The following is a 17,209-nucleotide window of genomic DNA, read 5'->3' on the forward strand; positions in this document are numbered from 1 at the left end:
TACGTGGTACCAAATGAACAAAATAAACAAACAAACTAGAAATGGACTCAGACAAAGAACAGACTGACAGCTGTCAGAGGGGAAGGAGGGTATGGGGCTGAGTGAAAAATGTGAAGGAATTAAGCCAACCCCAGCCCCCCAAACTTATATACACAGAGAACAGTATGGTCATTACCAGAGGGAAAGGGTGAGTGAGGGGAGGCAGAAGAGGTTAAAGAGAGGTTAAATGGAGATGAAAGGAGACTTGACTTGGAGTGATGAACACACAATATAATATACAGATGATATATTATAGAATTATACACCTGAAACCTATATAATTTTATTGACTAATGTCACCCCAATAAATTCAATAAAAAATTTCAAAAACAGTGATTTTTCTCATACAAAAAAGTTCTCCATATTATCATAGAGAAATCCTATGTCAGTGTTAGTAATTATCACTTCATAGTAGAATTACAGATTTTTTTCTTTTGTACAGTGTGTGTGTTTATAAACACATATTTCTTATGCCATAAAGATAAAGTTCTAATAAAATATTGTAGATTTCAGGCTAAAATGACAATGAAACTGGACCATAGAAGGTCTCTCCTTAGCATGTAACAAATTGAATTTAAAAAATGAATAAATAAAAGTATAACATTTACCTAATAATCAAACAAGAAAGGAATCCATGTTACCAATTTTGAAATGTGACATTTGAGACCAGAAAAACCCAGTTTCTCACATGGAAGTGAGTGCAGTGGCTTCTAACTCTACCACCATGGTCTGGTGGTCAGAGTGGGTGGAAAAGTAGAAACCACAAAACTCTCAGCTTTCTCATTAAGATTTGTCTGGGGTCACCACTACCAGGTTAGAGAGCAGTAACCAGGCTGAGTCTGGGAAGATGAAGAAGTTATCCCAGAAAAAGCAAGGGCGGATTCTGCGGAGAAAAGGCCATGTCAACAGAGCCACTAGAAATGGACCCAAAAACCATTGAGGAGGCTAGAGATTGTCCAGGACTTCCTGATAAATTCTGAAAATAGTTCAAACACCAAGCAAATTTCCTTTCGGAACTAAAATCCCTTACCAACTAAATGAAATGACACAGAACATTCAAGAAATACCCAAGACAGAGAGCAAAACTGGTCACCTTCGATAAAGGAAACTCAGAGACCCAGCTGAGGCCTGACCCCTCACTTCTCTCCCACAACACTCACCAGTGCCTCCAGACTACAGAAAGGCAGACAGACCACCCCCTCAGCCTTTAAGGTGGCCACCAGGACAGACAGAGAAGTTCTAAACCCAGCAGCCTGGATGTCAAGGAAAATTTTAATACTTAACAGGAAAAGCCATTTCTTTACTCAGAAACCTTTTGACACCCAATGTGTGAGTTTTGCACGCCAAGCGGTCTATGTTTCTCTGATGGTATCCTACAATTAATTAAATTCTGATACTATCTGGAGTTGGCATAGACTCCACAGGTTAAGGGCTCAGTCCCGGGAGACTACCCCATTCTGATGCCAAGTGTAAGTACTAGGTTGCCAGGTTGCCCACACTTCTGTCCAACTTGGATACAAATTAGGGGCTCCCACAACCTCCTTCTCAGTTTTGATAATTTGTTATAAAGATTCATGCAACTCAGGGGAACAGATTTAATGATTTTGTATAAAAAGATATTGTAAGAGATGCAAGTGAGGAGCCAGATGAAGAGGCACATGGGAAATCTCTGGGAGTGTCCCGAGCACAGGAGCTCCTGTCCCTGTCAATTTGGGGTGTGCTACCCTTCAGGCCTGTGGATACATTCAGCAATCCAGAAGCCCCCAAACCCCACTCTTTAGGGGTTTTGTGGAGATTCCATAACTCATTGGGCATTAGTGATTTTTTCTTTTTCTTTTTTTCCCTAATTTTATTTATTTTTCTTTAGAGGGGAAGGGAAGGAGAGAAGGAGAGAAATATCAATGTACGGTTGCCTTTCATGAGTCCCCTGCTGGGAACTGGCCTGCAGCCCAGGCATGTGCCCTGACTGGGAATCGAACTGCGATCGTGTGGTTCGCAGGCCCGAGTTCAATCCACTGAGCTACACCAGCCAGGGCTGGGCATTAGTGATTAATTCAACCTTCAGCTACTTCTCCCCTCCCTGGAGGTCAGGAGGTGTGGCAGAAAATTCCAACCCTCTAATCATGCGGCTGATCCCTCTGGCAAACCCAGCTCTCATCCAGAAGCTATCTAGGGCTCATCAGCCACCCCTCACCCATTGTCATACTAAAGGACATTCTTGTCACTCAGGAGATTCTAAGGGTCTTAAAAGCTCTTGTGTCAGGAACTGTGGACAAAGATCAAATATTTTATTATAGAAGATGATCATATTACTCAAGAAATTACAGGGGTTTTAGGATCTCTGAGCCATGCAATGGAGACAGAGACCAAAAATATATTTATTATTATGTTGCAATATTATAATACTTTGTCCAAGAAATAGATTTAGGTAGAATTAGTCATATCAACTAGAAATAACATGCGCAAAATTATCACGGCAGTTGTGAAGTAGGCTGTTGATATATTTTTTAAAAATCTCATAAGACCAGTTTTGGAAGAAAACACACTCCAAGGAACTGATAAAACTGCCATACAAATTCATTACACAGTAGAAAAATTTAGCAATAATACAAATTGAGTAACACAAGGAGTTATTGGTGAACTGAGAATGCAAGTGACATTATTATGGAAATAATATATAAAAAATAATGACAAGGGGCAGAATAGATGATTAAATATCAAATTGCTTCTAGAAAAGCTTGAAAAGCCAAAAACTGAAGGAGTCATGGTAAATTTAGAAGTCGAAGATAATCCAAACGAAAATAATAATAATAATAATAATAAATCAGTGTCCCTGAAATAAGAAACTCAGTAAATGAAATTGAAAGTATTTAAAGAAACAATGGAATAACACTTACTTTTTGTGAAATAAAGAAAAAATTGGGTCTATAGTTTTGAAAGAAGTCAGTGCAGTTTAGAAAACACACATCATCACCATCATCACCATCATCAAGCAACCGGCACTGAATAACACCTCCGTTAATATGTTGAACGTTAAGGGTAGAGAAGTAAAATTGAAGGCCCAAGACAAGCAAACTAAGTCACCTCTAAGGATTAAAAACAAAAACCAAAACAAAACAGGCTGAAGCTTAGTTTCTTAAATGTGAACAACCGATGCCAGAAACAATGGAAAACATTGAAGAAGAAAATCTGACTTAAAACATCAGTAGTTACGTTTTCATTTTAAATGTAAAGATGATAGGCAGTCAATTTCAACACAAAAATAAAAACAAGGATTAAAATGTCTAAAAATGTTCCTTAAAAAAGTATTTGAGGACAAAGAGCAACCAAAGTATAAAGTGGAGAAGCTTCAGCAAGACTCAGTGATAAGAGACATTGGGTCCATTTCTGCAAAGTTCTCAAGGAAAGAAAGTAAAACTCAAAAACTAAATGTGTTTTGATATAACCTCAAAGCCATGTATTTATAAGCAAGAAATATCTGGGAATGTGACACCTGCAATTAAAAAAACACTTAATGATAAAATTAAATCCTACTAAAAGTAAATATTAAAATATCAAGAATGGAAAAGCTGACCTAAAATGAGTGCTGGTGATAGCTAAATACATTTAAATTTTGAACGAAGACTAATTGTGGGAGATATGGTAAGGAAATACAATGTAAATGTTATAAATCTTGACACATTGAAAACAGTAATAGAGCTAATAACATTTTGAAGAAGTGGTCAAAACAAACAAACAAAAACCAACCAAACAAAAACCAACCAAACAAAAATAAACCAGGGAGGCAACAGCTAACCATGGTGGTCAGAATATGGACTCTAAGGACAGATTACCTGTTTGAATTTCAGCTCCACACTTGCTACCCATGTATTCATGAGCAACTTAATCTTTTTGTGTCTGTTTCATTTTGTTTCTAGGATAACAGAAAACCTCTTCCAGAAATAAGATAATTTACATGAAGATAATTTCCAACATTTTGTCTGTCTTTGATTTATTCTTCGATCTGACTTCTCAATATTTCCACTTGATTATAGAGAAACCAAATAATATTTAGCATGTTCAATAGCAACCTCTAGGATTTTCCCTCCAAATCTAATTCTTCTGCGTACCTGGTAATTAGCTGGTTCATTTTGTCTTTCTCTAAGACCTCAAATCTAATTCATCAGCAAATTCTGTCAGCTCTACTTTCAAATACATGTAGAAGCCGACTGATCTCACCATCTCACCTACTAAGGCCCAGGTGTAAGTCTCTATCACCTCTTGGCTGGGGCATAAGCTTCTTAACAGGTTTCTTCCCTTCTGTACCTGCAGAATGATCATTATAACAATGTCACTTAATCTCTTTCCATTGCACTACGTCACTGAGAATAAAACCCAAAGTCATTACTATGGTCATAATACGTGGATTTTTCGATCTCTTGCCCTTTCTCTGCTCTGCACACTTCCCTCCAGCCACACTGGCTTTCTTGCTGATTCTGGAACGTGTCAAGCATGCTGTTTTTACCTGAGGCCTTTGCACTAGCACACAAGTCTGGAATGATCTTCCTTCAGATACCAGCATGGAATTGCATGACAGACTGAATTCAAATTTCTGCTCACATATCATTTAGAAAGGTCTGTCTTGATCACTCAAAATAAAAACTCACCTTTCACTCTCTGTACCCTGTCTTAATTTTTCATAAAATATACCATAACTGGTTATAATATAATATATGCAATAATATACATCACATATATTATAATAATATATGTAATATACAATATATGTGTTATATAAAATATATTGTGTAATACTGTATTTGATATATCTACCTATTTATATAAGTGCATATCAATAATATATAAATCTATATATGTTACCTTATCTGACATGCACATCCACACACTAGAATGCAAACTATGAGAGAATGAAGAGTGTTTTTTCAGTTTTGGGGGTTGTTTTTTTCGTATTATAACTCCAATGCTCAGCAAAGTACCTGGCACACTGTGGGTGTCTTTACTAAATATTTGATTGAGTAACCCTCAGCAAATTAAGGAAAACTGAAGATAGTCACTGAATCTTTCATGGATACTTTAGATTGAAGGAATGACAAGAAATATACTGTTTATCCTTGTAGCTTTGCCCACCTTAAAATGAGGCGCAGAGATAGTGAGTAATGCGCTGAAGGAAGTGCTGAGGTGTGAGGGGGAGCACGGACTTCAGGGTCATGCAGAACTGGAGTCAACTGATGTTTAGCTCTGTGACCCTGCAGTCCAAGTTATATGTATGGTCATACCCACTTGCTGGACTTTTACTTTCTAATGTGGAATATTTAGACTTCACACCTTGTCAAAATAATTAAAAGCAGTAAGCCATGTGTAACAGGGTGTTGCATGGGCTTTTTCAGTTGCTGTAGGGTTGGGACAGGAATGCACAAATGAAAACAAAGGGACATGAAGGACGCCCTTTGTAAAAAGAGAGGAAGGCCACTTAGTCCCCTCTCTGGGTCCTAGCCCAGAGCAGACTCAATGCAGCAGAGCCCACAGAGCCACCCCCAACACAACCGCCTTTGCCCTCTTGGAGTTAGAGCAGAGTCAGAAAAGAGAAGGGCGCTGAGACTTGAGCTTTGGAGGGGAGCTTAGTGCTGAAAGATTACACCTTCCCACCCACGGAGGAGGAGAAGGGCTTCTCCTATGCAAATGATGGAAAGATCCCCACAGAAATAGTCGCTGGGACGCCCACAAGAGGGGGAAACTGGGGTCTATCTGCTCCCTGGCTAGATGCTTGCTGAGCCATGAAGTTCTCAGGCCCATCATGTTGCCTTGGGCAAGCAAAATAGAACATGGTAAAGGTCAGCATCACTTGGGGCTGTAGAGTGTTGCACTCAAGGCACCTGCGACTGCTGTTCTTCCAGAGATTTTAGGAGGTTCGAAGCCTGTTAGTGCTGACCACTCTAGCATGCCTAGTGCATCTGGGAAGAGAAGGATACACAGCCCTGTTCCCCAGAACACTTGGAAGGCCTCAGCGGTTTCTGTGACTCCACATGTAGGAAAACAGAGTTCAGAAGAAGAAGTGGAAGCTTTTAAATGGACCGAGTGCTCATCACACAACAAAAATGGAACTTTCTAGAAAGGAAGGACCAAAGGAAGATGAGTGTTACTCTTAGAAGGGCTTTTGCAGATAAACAACACACAGCGAGCTGCATGCCCTCTCAGGAAACCGCAGAGGTCTACACTGAGACAGCGCATCGGCAGAGGCCACCAGCGGTGATGGACGCAGACCAAGTCGGAGGATGTGAGAGAAGCCTCTACACCACTAACACCGGTGGTTATGAGTGGAGGATCCTCTCCCTTCCCTCTCCTCACTTCTCGTCCTCTGCCTCCTTCCTCCTTTTAAAAAATATTAGAGGGAGCGAATGCCCACAGATTATTCTTAAAACATTGAACAGTGAGTGTGTGCTTGGGACTGGGGAAGAAGGGTTGGCATGGCGACAGATGTTAGCAAGGTAGAGTACCTACTTCCGATGCTGTGGCAACAGTCTAATAAGGGAAGACTGCCAAGCCAGGCCCGGGAACTTCAGGCTCCAGCTGTGTGAGCAGGTGTTTCCACACTGGTGAAGCTGTTTGCTTCTGATGGAGGACTGTTTACACTTTAAGGAAATTCCAGTCTAAGGTATTTTTTAAATCCAACGTGCCTATCATAAGACTCCATTGCTAGCAGAAAGTATTTAAAGCAGTCCTTTAAAAGAAAGTGGAAAAGTTGTGGCAAATTCCAACAAAAAATTATAATTCCTGGGTAAATATGTTAGTAACTAAAATGGTTTTGATGATGTTTTTGCTAAAACTATACATGATAGAATATAGAGTTCAGTCAGTTTAGCTTTTTGTAATTATAGCCTAAATGTATTTTTCTATATATTTATACAACAAATGAGATAATCCCCTTATTCACTGAGGACGTTACATCTGTTAAAATAGAAATATGGACAATATTCCAAGTTATGGATTGGGTATATAGCTTATGGCTGGCTAAAAGAGACAAAATGTTATAGAAGGATTAGGAAAGTATTTAGATTAATATGCAAAGAATTAAGTAAGTCCTCTACCATAGGAAAAAAAAAGAAAAAAAGATGGTTCCCTGATCTGAATTACTTGAACTAATTGCACACAAAGACAAAGAAATAAAAGAAAAAGTGAAAAAGAAGAAGCACAATAAATAAATTTTAATTTATATCCAAAGTAACGACAGAAAAAAGAGAAAAAAAGAAGAAAAGAAGAAAAAAAGGAAAGAAAAAGAGAAAAAAGAAATATATATTTTAATTTATTATAGATGCAGATTTGATTAGTATTTATTTACCTTAGTTTATTTTTTTCTTCATATCACCCACACCTTCCAGTTTAACTAACAAGAACAAATGAAAATTATAGACAATTCAGATACCTTTTCTTAGGAGCTAGAGAGACACATCCCTTCCATTAAACTCCTGAGTTAAGAGAGAGGAAGATTACCCTGTAATGGAATGCATTCACCTCTGAACCACAGAGAATGGGTTCGGATGAAATCCCAGCCAAACGGGGGTCCTGCAGTACTTGCAGGACAGCAGAAGTCACTGCTGGGAGAACACAAGGAAGCTGGACGTTACCAAGAATAGAGGGAAGGGCTCCAGCTCCTCTGGTGGAACCAGGGAATTGATGGATTCAGATAAAGGCAACGTGTTTTGGCAAATCTATGTCAGAAATATACAGAAGATTGATTAAAAATGTTAAGAGGGGTCTACAGTCATGAATTTAATTTAGAGAAAACAAAATTGAACCAGAGAAAAAACATTAGAGGAATCTTCACACAACAAAGTTGTTTTTTTTAAGTGTTCTTTGTTACTCTGTATATGACTCTGGTTGTAATACTCCAAGCACTGGAAAATCTTCCTGCCCCTCTGCAGGAAAGCCTGCTGATTCAGAAGTGATTAATTTCAATCTGTAACTCTCCCCATTTCCCTTTCAGATTCTCGGTTTAGCGTCACAGTGGGGAAGTTAGGAGTTCTCACAACACCCCTTGCTGGCAACAAGTAAGAAGTGCGGCTTTATTATGGAGAACTTCAGTGGACTGACCCTAAAAATAACAGCTAACTATAAGATTAACCTTTTATTTTGAAAACAAGACCTCTTCTAGCTCTGATCTCTGAATAAATTTGAAAGGTAAAATCATGAAAGATAATAATAAAATTTGTTAGCGATATTAATTTCCAGAAGTCAGACCAATAGCGAATCGTCCATTAAAGCATTTAATTTGATAGCTGGTTTCAAAGATTTATATTTTTGAAATCTGCTTCAGAATAATGCTCTGATCTTTTGGACATTTTAGATTGTACCTCTGCTTGCTGCCATTCTGTCTGTATAGATCCACCATTGTCTGTGGCAGAAACAGGAGGTTGGCCAATCACCGGGCAGCAGTGATGGTGTTACTTATTGACTCATAAACAAAAGATCCAGCCCATGACCCCCAGCTGTCTCCCCCACTGCTAGGCTCCCTGAGGACGTCCCTAGTAATGTCCACTGGCCTAGGTAGTTGAGCATCTATAAGGAGCACAGTCCCCCTGGGGACCTGCGGTGGACTCTGTGTGTGAGAAACACCTGTCAGGAGTTCAACAGTTGAGATTTTGAGGTTCTTTTGTCCTGAAAATTACAAAGTAGCTGATGTTTTTAGAATACTTGCAGCCTATTAGGCACAAACTTGAGCACTATGTATGTCTCACTTAATTCTTACGACAGCACTATGAGTATTTTAGACATTTTATTAGCCACATTTTATAGGTGACAAAACTGTGGCAAAGGTAGATTAAGTAACTGGTCCCAGGTCATGTGGCTAGGAAACAGTGGAAAGGTACCAACCCAGTCACCAAATTCTTTCCATTTTTATTTCTATGCTAGACTGTCTCACAAATCAAACTTCGCAAGTTTTTAAAGTTAGCTACATTAAGTCGAATGTCATCAAAGTTACAAAGGCAAATTATTGTACACTTAGCCACTTAACCAAAATTATTTATCAAGAGTCGACTTTGTTGAGGCATAGTCCTAGGCATTGTGAGAGGTATGAAGAAGTATAGACTATGGTCCTTTACCCTCATGGAGCTTGTATTCAGGGTAGAGAGACCGATCAGAGAAACTGGAAACCTCGATAGCAATACAGAACACTTACAAACAGTCTCTGACTTGTTGTTACATTAGCCTTTTACATGATAGGTGGTCAGTAAATGTTTGCAGGGGGAAAAAAAAGAGGGGGAGGTCAGTAAAAGAAGTGTAGAAAAACCAGAGAAGGTGAGTAAAAGATAGGATTAGAATGCAGAGTCCCATTTTTCAGGACAGGGTACTCAGGCTCCACGAAAGAAGTGGCACTTGAGCGAGAATATGATGAATGAGTAGGCTTTCATAAGGACAGAGAGGGTGGGGCAGGGCCCAGGTGAGCGGAGCAGCACAGACACGTGGATAGATGCAAAACATCTCTCAGTAGAGTGAGTGGCCCAGTTGGGCTGGGACAGCAACTTCTGTGTTCTTGAACAGTGTGAAAAAAGGCAGGTAAAAGATAATTGCCACTAGATTATGAAGGTCCCTATTTTAAAAAAATGTAGTTATCTTATAGGCAGAAAGACATCCTTAATGTTTGCAGAATATTGAGCTGTTAGTGAAATATGGATAATGTTCAAAGAAGACCTTGGCCAAGAGGTCAGCTGGAGGGATCTCTGATACACACACGGGCCACTGTGTGCACAGGCTTTTATCTAAGGTGATCTTTCTTCAGTGTCCACAGAGATGTCTCAAGTTATGTCTGAACCAACTCTTCTCCTATTCAGAGAGGGGTCTCTGTTAACAGTGTTTATGCTATTCCAGACTGTTTTTTCCTGCATTCTTTAATTTAGAACAAATGAGACACAGTCATTGGATATCATTTTTCCTGGAGAAATACACGCATATGGGTTATATCAATTGCAGCGAAAGAACTTATGATATTTACCTTCAGTGCTAACCCCAGAGGTAAGCTCTTTCAACAGTCTCTTTTAGTGTGGAGTGATAATGACCATTATAGTTCTAAACAATATTCTTCTACCCCTATTTCTTGACTAAAACAATTTAAAATTATCTTTTGACTTCTTACAACACAGTAAGACAATTTGTCTCACACTACTCCCTTTTCCTTGATTAAATATTTTGTCATTATTTTAGTTTTTTACACTACTTTTGTAACTCCTAAGAAAACGAACTTCTCTTTATGTTTCTGTCAAATTCTGGCCCTACTTCCCCTTTGCCCTTTGTGAGATGAGGCTGTGGGTGCCCTGGGCCTTCTCTCCGCAAGTTCTCTCTCCTGAAAGCCCAGGTTGCACCTCTGCTTTCACTTCAACCTTGAGAGTATTAGCAGCTACAAGCTCTCCAGGGACGCTAACCAAGCCTTTTTGCCTTCTGACAATGCACTGATGGTAAAATCTGACAAATCCGTAGCCAGGCTTTGCACTGGTCTGACCACGCCCATACGATTCGGCGCCAAGCCGAGCTGTGCACTGAAGTCAGGCTCTTCTGCCCAGTTCCAATGCCTTCCCCTCTTGGTCATCCTACAGAAACGATTTTAGAGTTAAAGTCAAATCAATTATCCTTTCAATACTTCAGCAATTATTAAGTTCATGTCACATCATTTCACGTTTTATCTGGACAATGAATTTAATGATCAGAGGTTTTGTTTGTTTTGTGCGAGGGTTTTAATTGCCTTTCTTTTAAACTTATATTGGTCATATTCGTTATATCCTGTTTTTTTTCTCTTGTTCTTGTCTTGTGCACCTAATATGTTCTGATCTCTAAAAAGATTATATTAGAGGCCTTCTGAATATTTTTATTTTCTCCAGGGTCTGTGCTCTGCTTGTTATTCTCTTTCTTACTATTGATTTTCCTCATATGCCTGGTAATGCTTGGATATGTGTCCAGGGCTGACGTAGAAGAAGGGATAGCTGGAGTGAGTTACTCTGCTATTTCATTTTCCAACGGAAGTTTCTCTATATGAGGGAATTACAACCACCAGCTCTGTAAGGGGATGATCCAGGCAAAGAGATTGATTGGGTCTCTAATGAATTCTGTGTGTATGAATATAGTTCCACCCTTCTAAGGAGGGGATAGTGACCACGTATGATTTTTCCCCCTTTTTTTCCACTTGAACAAGACTGCTCTAATAGCTCTTAGGCTACAAGGTTTTACTTTAGGGCATATGGGCAAAAATCTTTTCTCTGCCTCCAGCCCTCCAAATTCCAGAATGAAGAAGGCTCTTTGTGTTTGTGGGTAAAATATCCTTATTGGAATCTATGACGTTCTCCCCAAACTTTGGCTAAGCTTCTGTAGAGAATAGCCATGCAACACATTGACTGGAGAGAATACCAGCTGTCTGGGTGCTGTTCTGGGAACGGAGTAGGGGAATGGGCGCACAGGCCACTGTGGTGGTCACATCAACTGTCTTTGTTGATTCCCTTGTTTCGGCTTCATTTCCCTTTCCTACGCTTGGGCACCAGCTAATTCTAAACTCATGCTGCCTTGGAGGTTCCACTAGGCAGGTATTTCTCAATTCCCTGAGAAATATCTGAACAAAATTTCTCAACATATTTTAGGCTGACTTTACCCATGGTTTCATTTCAAACCTTATTTGTATCCTTTCTAAATTTCAGACATTGTTTTGAATGTTTGTTGGCTGGTAGCAGTTTCACCCCATCATCGTCTAGTTCCCTCAGTGCTATTGGTGGATTCTTTTTGTCCTCTGTATCTACACCACTCAACGCCTCAGCCTGCTATGGTTGGTGTCTGAAAAAAGGTGGAAGGCAAGCAGGGACGCCAATCATTGCCTCTTCTATTTTGCTAGTTTAGAATCCCTGGTTGAAGGACCTCTAGGTTTCCAAAAGCAATAGCAATATGAAGGATGAGAAATAGGGGTTGCTACTTGAGGATTCAGGTGGCACGAAGGACATGAAGACACAGTGGCAATGGGTTATTGATCAGATTTCTCCGCCTCATGAAGAGAAGTGGGCCAAGTTGATTTTCGGTCAAGGAGATACACCTGTAGTGTTTTCAGAGTCTCTGATTCCTGTCCTTAGAACTATACCCAATTCAGTGGTTGCTCCATTTCAGACTTGCTCTTGCACATTCAGTTTCCTGACTCCACAATGTCCTGAGGAAGAGTGTTCCTTTCCCGTCTCTCCACGCGATGTCTCCACAAAAGAATCTAACCAGAGTTGTAGTTTCATCACCATCATCCTTCTTGTTATTATTACAAAAAAGATTGGGCTCCGTTGATTCCTATTTCTAACTTCTTAAAAATCCCGTTGGATTTTTCATCTGCAATTCCCAGGGTTTGCCCGTTTAGTACCATCTGCAAATTAGTTAATGTACAGTTTAGCCTCTCTTTGAAACCAGTAATTAAGATGTAAAGTAAGACTGAGCCCAAGACTAATTCCCTGGGTTTCCCACTGGGGCCTCTCCTGAGCCTAATAACTCTTTTATCGCCACCTCTGGTTTATCTTCTCCCAGCCAAGTCTCAAGCCACTTCAGTAGGTATATAATTGCATTGATGTATCAGAATTACCACATTCATTTTATTTTTAAAATGTTGTCTGATACATATATTTATGTTGTTCGGCTTTATATTTATTTATTTATTGAACTATTATAGCCAAAGAAGAGAGGAATACTTTAACCAGGCTAACCTTGGCATTTTCTCATAGATAATCACTTAGTCTGGAGATTTACACAGATGAGTTCTGAATATTAGTTCTGCCGTTTAATTGCAGCCAAGGTTTAGCATCAAGAATATAATTACAATTAAATAGTCCTTTTCCTTCGATCTTATTTACTTTGAATGTTTTCCAGTTTTTCTAGTATCTTTCCATTCCTTGAGGATAAAAACAACAAAAAGGTAACTATATGTTAATAAATGTGTTCATTTATTCCCCAATCAACCATAGGACAATCTTTTGTTTTGGGGTCTTGGGCATTTTCTATTAGCTGCCAATTATGTATGTCTCAGACTGACATTCAAATAATTAAACATTCAGGTGCACTGATTTTGCCACCAACGGTTTTATGAGCATTTGAGAAATTTGTTTAAGTTTAATTGGGAAATTAAGCCATGGGGCAACGTTTCTGCAAAGCTATACTGCTGTGTTCTGAGTAACCAGACTAATCTAGGTCAGAAAAGCACAATAGGACATACAAACTCCCAAAGAACTCAGAATTGTGTTTTTAGAGATCACCAAATTCTAAGACATTTTAATCTTCCCATTCTAGCACTCTTTCTTCTTTTGGTGTACAGATTGGACCCTGGTTTATAATCTAATTTGTCTTAATGATTTCTAGCCCCTGCCTCTTTCCTCTGGCTCTCCTTTCTTCATTCAGAACTCGCTCAAGTATTTTATTATTTGTGTGTTTGCAAAATATAATGCCTTTTACTCTGCAGTATCAGATAACACTCCCAGCACTCTGAACTGGACATTCTTTTCTCTGTTTCTGGAAAACACATCCAGACAGGCAGTAAACATTTCTATTTCACTGTAAGTACTTGAGAGTTTATGATGTATACATGACTGTAGAATGATTATTTTTCCCAAGCTGATTCTTAGTTACCTCCTGGCAGAGAAAACCAAATGAATGGGCCTTTCTCACTTCATATTTTTTAAGACCTCTTTAAAACAACTGGAATTTATCAAAAGATAAAGGGAAAAATAAAAAGAGTGAAGAGAAGAAAGTGAAAGATAGAGAGAGGAAGGAATAGAGGGAAGAAGAAAGGGCGAAAGGGAAAAGCATGAGATATGTGTGCTTGCATCTAATCTTAAACTCAGACTTTCCCAGCTGTTTTCTATTATCTGTACAGTCAAGGGTTCTTTTTGATTGACTGATTAATTTTTTAAGTAAAACCCCCTGGATTCTTCTTGGGTGAAAATTTTCATAGCTACAGTCACATTTTCTCCTCTTTGCCTTCTTAGCAAATAGAGTCATGAACTGAAGACCTGCGCATTGCTTTAAAAGAAAATTACATATGTTTGAGGCTTCTGAAATCATGAACCTCTTGATATAGATACAGAAAAATTAGGTTCATTTATTTATTTCTGTTTGGATAGAAGCCCTTTAATTAAGAGCTTAAGTACAATTGAAAAGCGTTTTGTCAATGGTGTTCACAATGGTGAGTGAGGTAGCTACCTGTTTCCATCAGGTTTAACCAGCTTCTGTGATTCTGATTTTGGCTTGTTATTATTGTTTTCTTGTTTTTGACTCTATATTATTTTATTCTCCTCCCTCCTATTTCACACTGATGGTGATTGACAACAAAGCTCTACTAAACTGAAAATACAACATGTAAAAATAATTAGCACACTGCTTTGTTTCTCCATGCATATTATGTAAACAGAGCATACACATGCATATGTGAAAAACAGAATTCAGGCTCTCATATGAGACTGATTTTTATTCTGTGTATATTATTTTGCTTCTTGGCTAAAAAATCATTTTATAATTGCTTATTTTTTAGATAATATGATAGACTAGATTAGTAATATTGGGATAATGGTATCCTTAATAGCTAGGTAGAATTCCCATACCTGATAAATTGTCCCTATTTTCTACCTCTAGCTGTACCAAGTGGTTTTGGGAACAGACCTATTACTCCACAGACATTTGGTCCACGGTATTGAATTGAACTATGATGCTGTATGCCTCTTAGTGGGCTATGCCATTATAATGACATACTTTGGAAGCTATAAGGCAACGTAGAAATGAACTACTCTACACTCTCAACTTAGAGATTAGATAACTAAAATTCAGAGAAGTAAACCTGTTAGCTATGGAACTAGAACTAGAGCAGCTGATCAGAGTCTTCTTCTGTTCTCTCACCATAAGCATTACTAATTCACGTGAGCATGATAGAACCATGGACAGGCATAGAGGTCTGGCCTTTAAGAGGAAGTATCTATGAATTATGGCCAGCACCAATGCAAAACCTCCAGAAATGTACCCAGTGAACACATTTTTGTGCTCTTTGTGAATTATAAAAGTAATGGGTAGGTTGATCATTACTGAAAATCTTTGGATAAAACTCAGAGAGAAATGATCAGAGAACAAGCTGTAGAAGTGAAAGTCCTGGGTTAATCTGCTTGATGAAATTAGCTATGAAGAATGAACTATTTAAGCACGCAAACCACTTAAAACACTAAGATTGTTTCCCAGTGTGTTCATGGGTCCTTTGCATTATATGAAACATTTCTCTAATAATTCCAGAAACTATGACTTATGTATTAGTTAATAAGTTGTTCTTCCATTATAGTGTGCAGTTAATTATGCAAGAGGTCGTGGGCGCCATTAGATGGCAGCATGACACAGAACTCTGTATTAAAAGCTTACAGCTCAGTTCACATCTGCATTGTACTCATAATAAGTGCTTACATTTTAAAACTGAAATGCAAATTAGAGACTCTGATCCAAGAGAGTGAGAGAGAACTGAGAGGAAAAGAAGGGGGGAAGCAACAGGAAAAGAGCAATAAAAGCATGAAATACAGGCTGAAGATAGATTCTGGGAAGCAAAATGGAACTTCTGCCTACGCTGCTGGCTTAAGGGCTATGCGATACACACACTGCAAAGTTTGGCGAATGCATAAAACAAAATTACTTTTTTTAAAAAAGCAAAAGGAAAAGTCGTTTAATCATTCTGAGATGTTGCCTGTAATAGTTCCTAAGAGTTGGGCATTTACTTTAGGGCAATTTTGTATGATAATGATTTAGCATATAAAAATCTTTTTTAAAAAGAAGATTTGGGTTTAATAGAACTCTTCAAAATAATCCAGTTTTGCTTTTGCGGACAGGTGTCATTCTATACAAAATTTGAATATAGTTATGAAATGCAGCTTACTTTAGAGCTTTGACATCCCTTATAGACAGGCTGTATTGTAAGTACTAGCAGGAAGCAAAAACACTGACAGAGAACTCAAAACTCTTTATTCACCAAAAATTACTTTGTATATAGCATAAAAGACACCATGCCTGGGTAGTATTCCTGGCTGATATAGAAACACTGTATTTCTAGGTAGGAATGCAAAAGATAGTAAAGCTGGAAGGCTCTATTTTTTCATTGGTCAGTGGGGAATGTAAGTTTTGTAAGGCACAATAAAACTAATTCATTTTTTAACACTTTCTTCCCCTCTTCTCCTTCCTTTGTATGGCCAGCTCCTGACATAATGAGAGCAAAGTAGCCTATTGGGATTAGCTTGAGTCTGTGACATGTTTTAACAAGGCGTGATCCTCACTAATTAATGCTGGGAACTTTTTGGAGCCCCAATGGTACCCCTTCCCCCTTATTAACATGGTTTGTCCAGTATCCAGATCTGCAATATTACCAGGTTCTTTCTTTTCCAGATCATTCTCCACAGTAGTGATCCAGTCCAGTTAGTTCAGTATTTCAGCCCAAATCCACAGACTTTGCTAACTGGAGAGTGTTATCATTCATGTATGGAGAGTGTTATCATTCATGTATAGAGAGATTTTTTTGAACTAAAAATTTTCTCCATCCTTCCAGAAAAAAAACAAAATAAAACAAACAAACAAACAAACAAAAACCAGTGAAGGTCTGCCCTATATACAGGGTGCCTGATTCTTTCATGCTCCAGGGCATATTGTCACCGCCAGCTGTGGTCAGGGAAAAAAAATCCCCACCCCTGTGATGTAATACAGTACAATTAGGCATATAATGTAGATTTTATGCTTTTCTCTGAAACATCTGGCATGCACGGCTTTCTAAAACCAAACCTTGGAGAGTCAGACCTCCTGTAGCATTTTAATATAAATGTGTCTTTTCACATATTAGTTACCTAATGTTTGTGCCAGTTTCTGAAAATACCACATTCTAAATATCACCTCTTGAATGAGTGTGAATTCAAAATGCCTGCCAGGGGGTCATGTGTTGGGGGGTGGAAACTAATATCTTCCCTAATCTGAATACCAAATGAATTTTAGATTGCCATTCTGGCCCAGAATTAGCATTGGCCCTTGGGAAAATCATTGCTTATGTATTCTTTTCAGTTACCCGGAAATGAGTCAATCTATTTAAGCCTTGTTGCTAATACTCCATTTGTATTTCTGGCATATTAAGAAAATAGGTATAGAATTATTGCTTCATCCATGGAGA

The sequence above is a fragment of the Sturnira hondurensis genome, unplaced genomic scaffold, assembly GCF_014824575.4.
Source record: "Sturnira hondurensis isolate 20B ecotype Veracruz unplaced genomic scaffold, ASM1482457v3 Scaffold0010812, whole genome shotgun sequence".
Lineage (NCBI taxonomy): Eukaryota > Metazoa > Chordata > Mammalia > Chiroptera > Phyllostomidae > Sturnira > Sturnira hondurensis.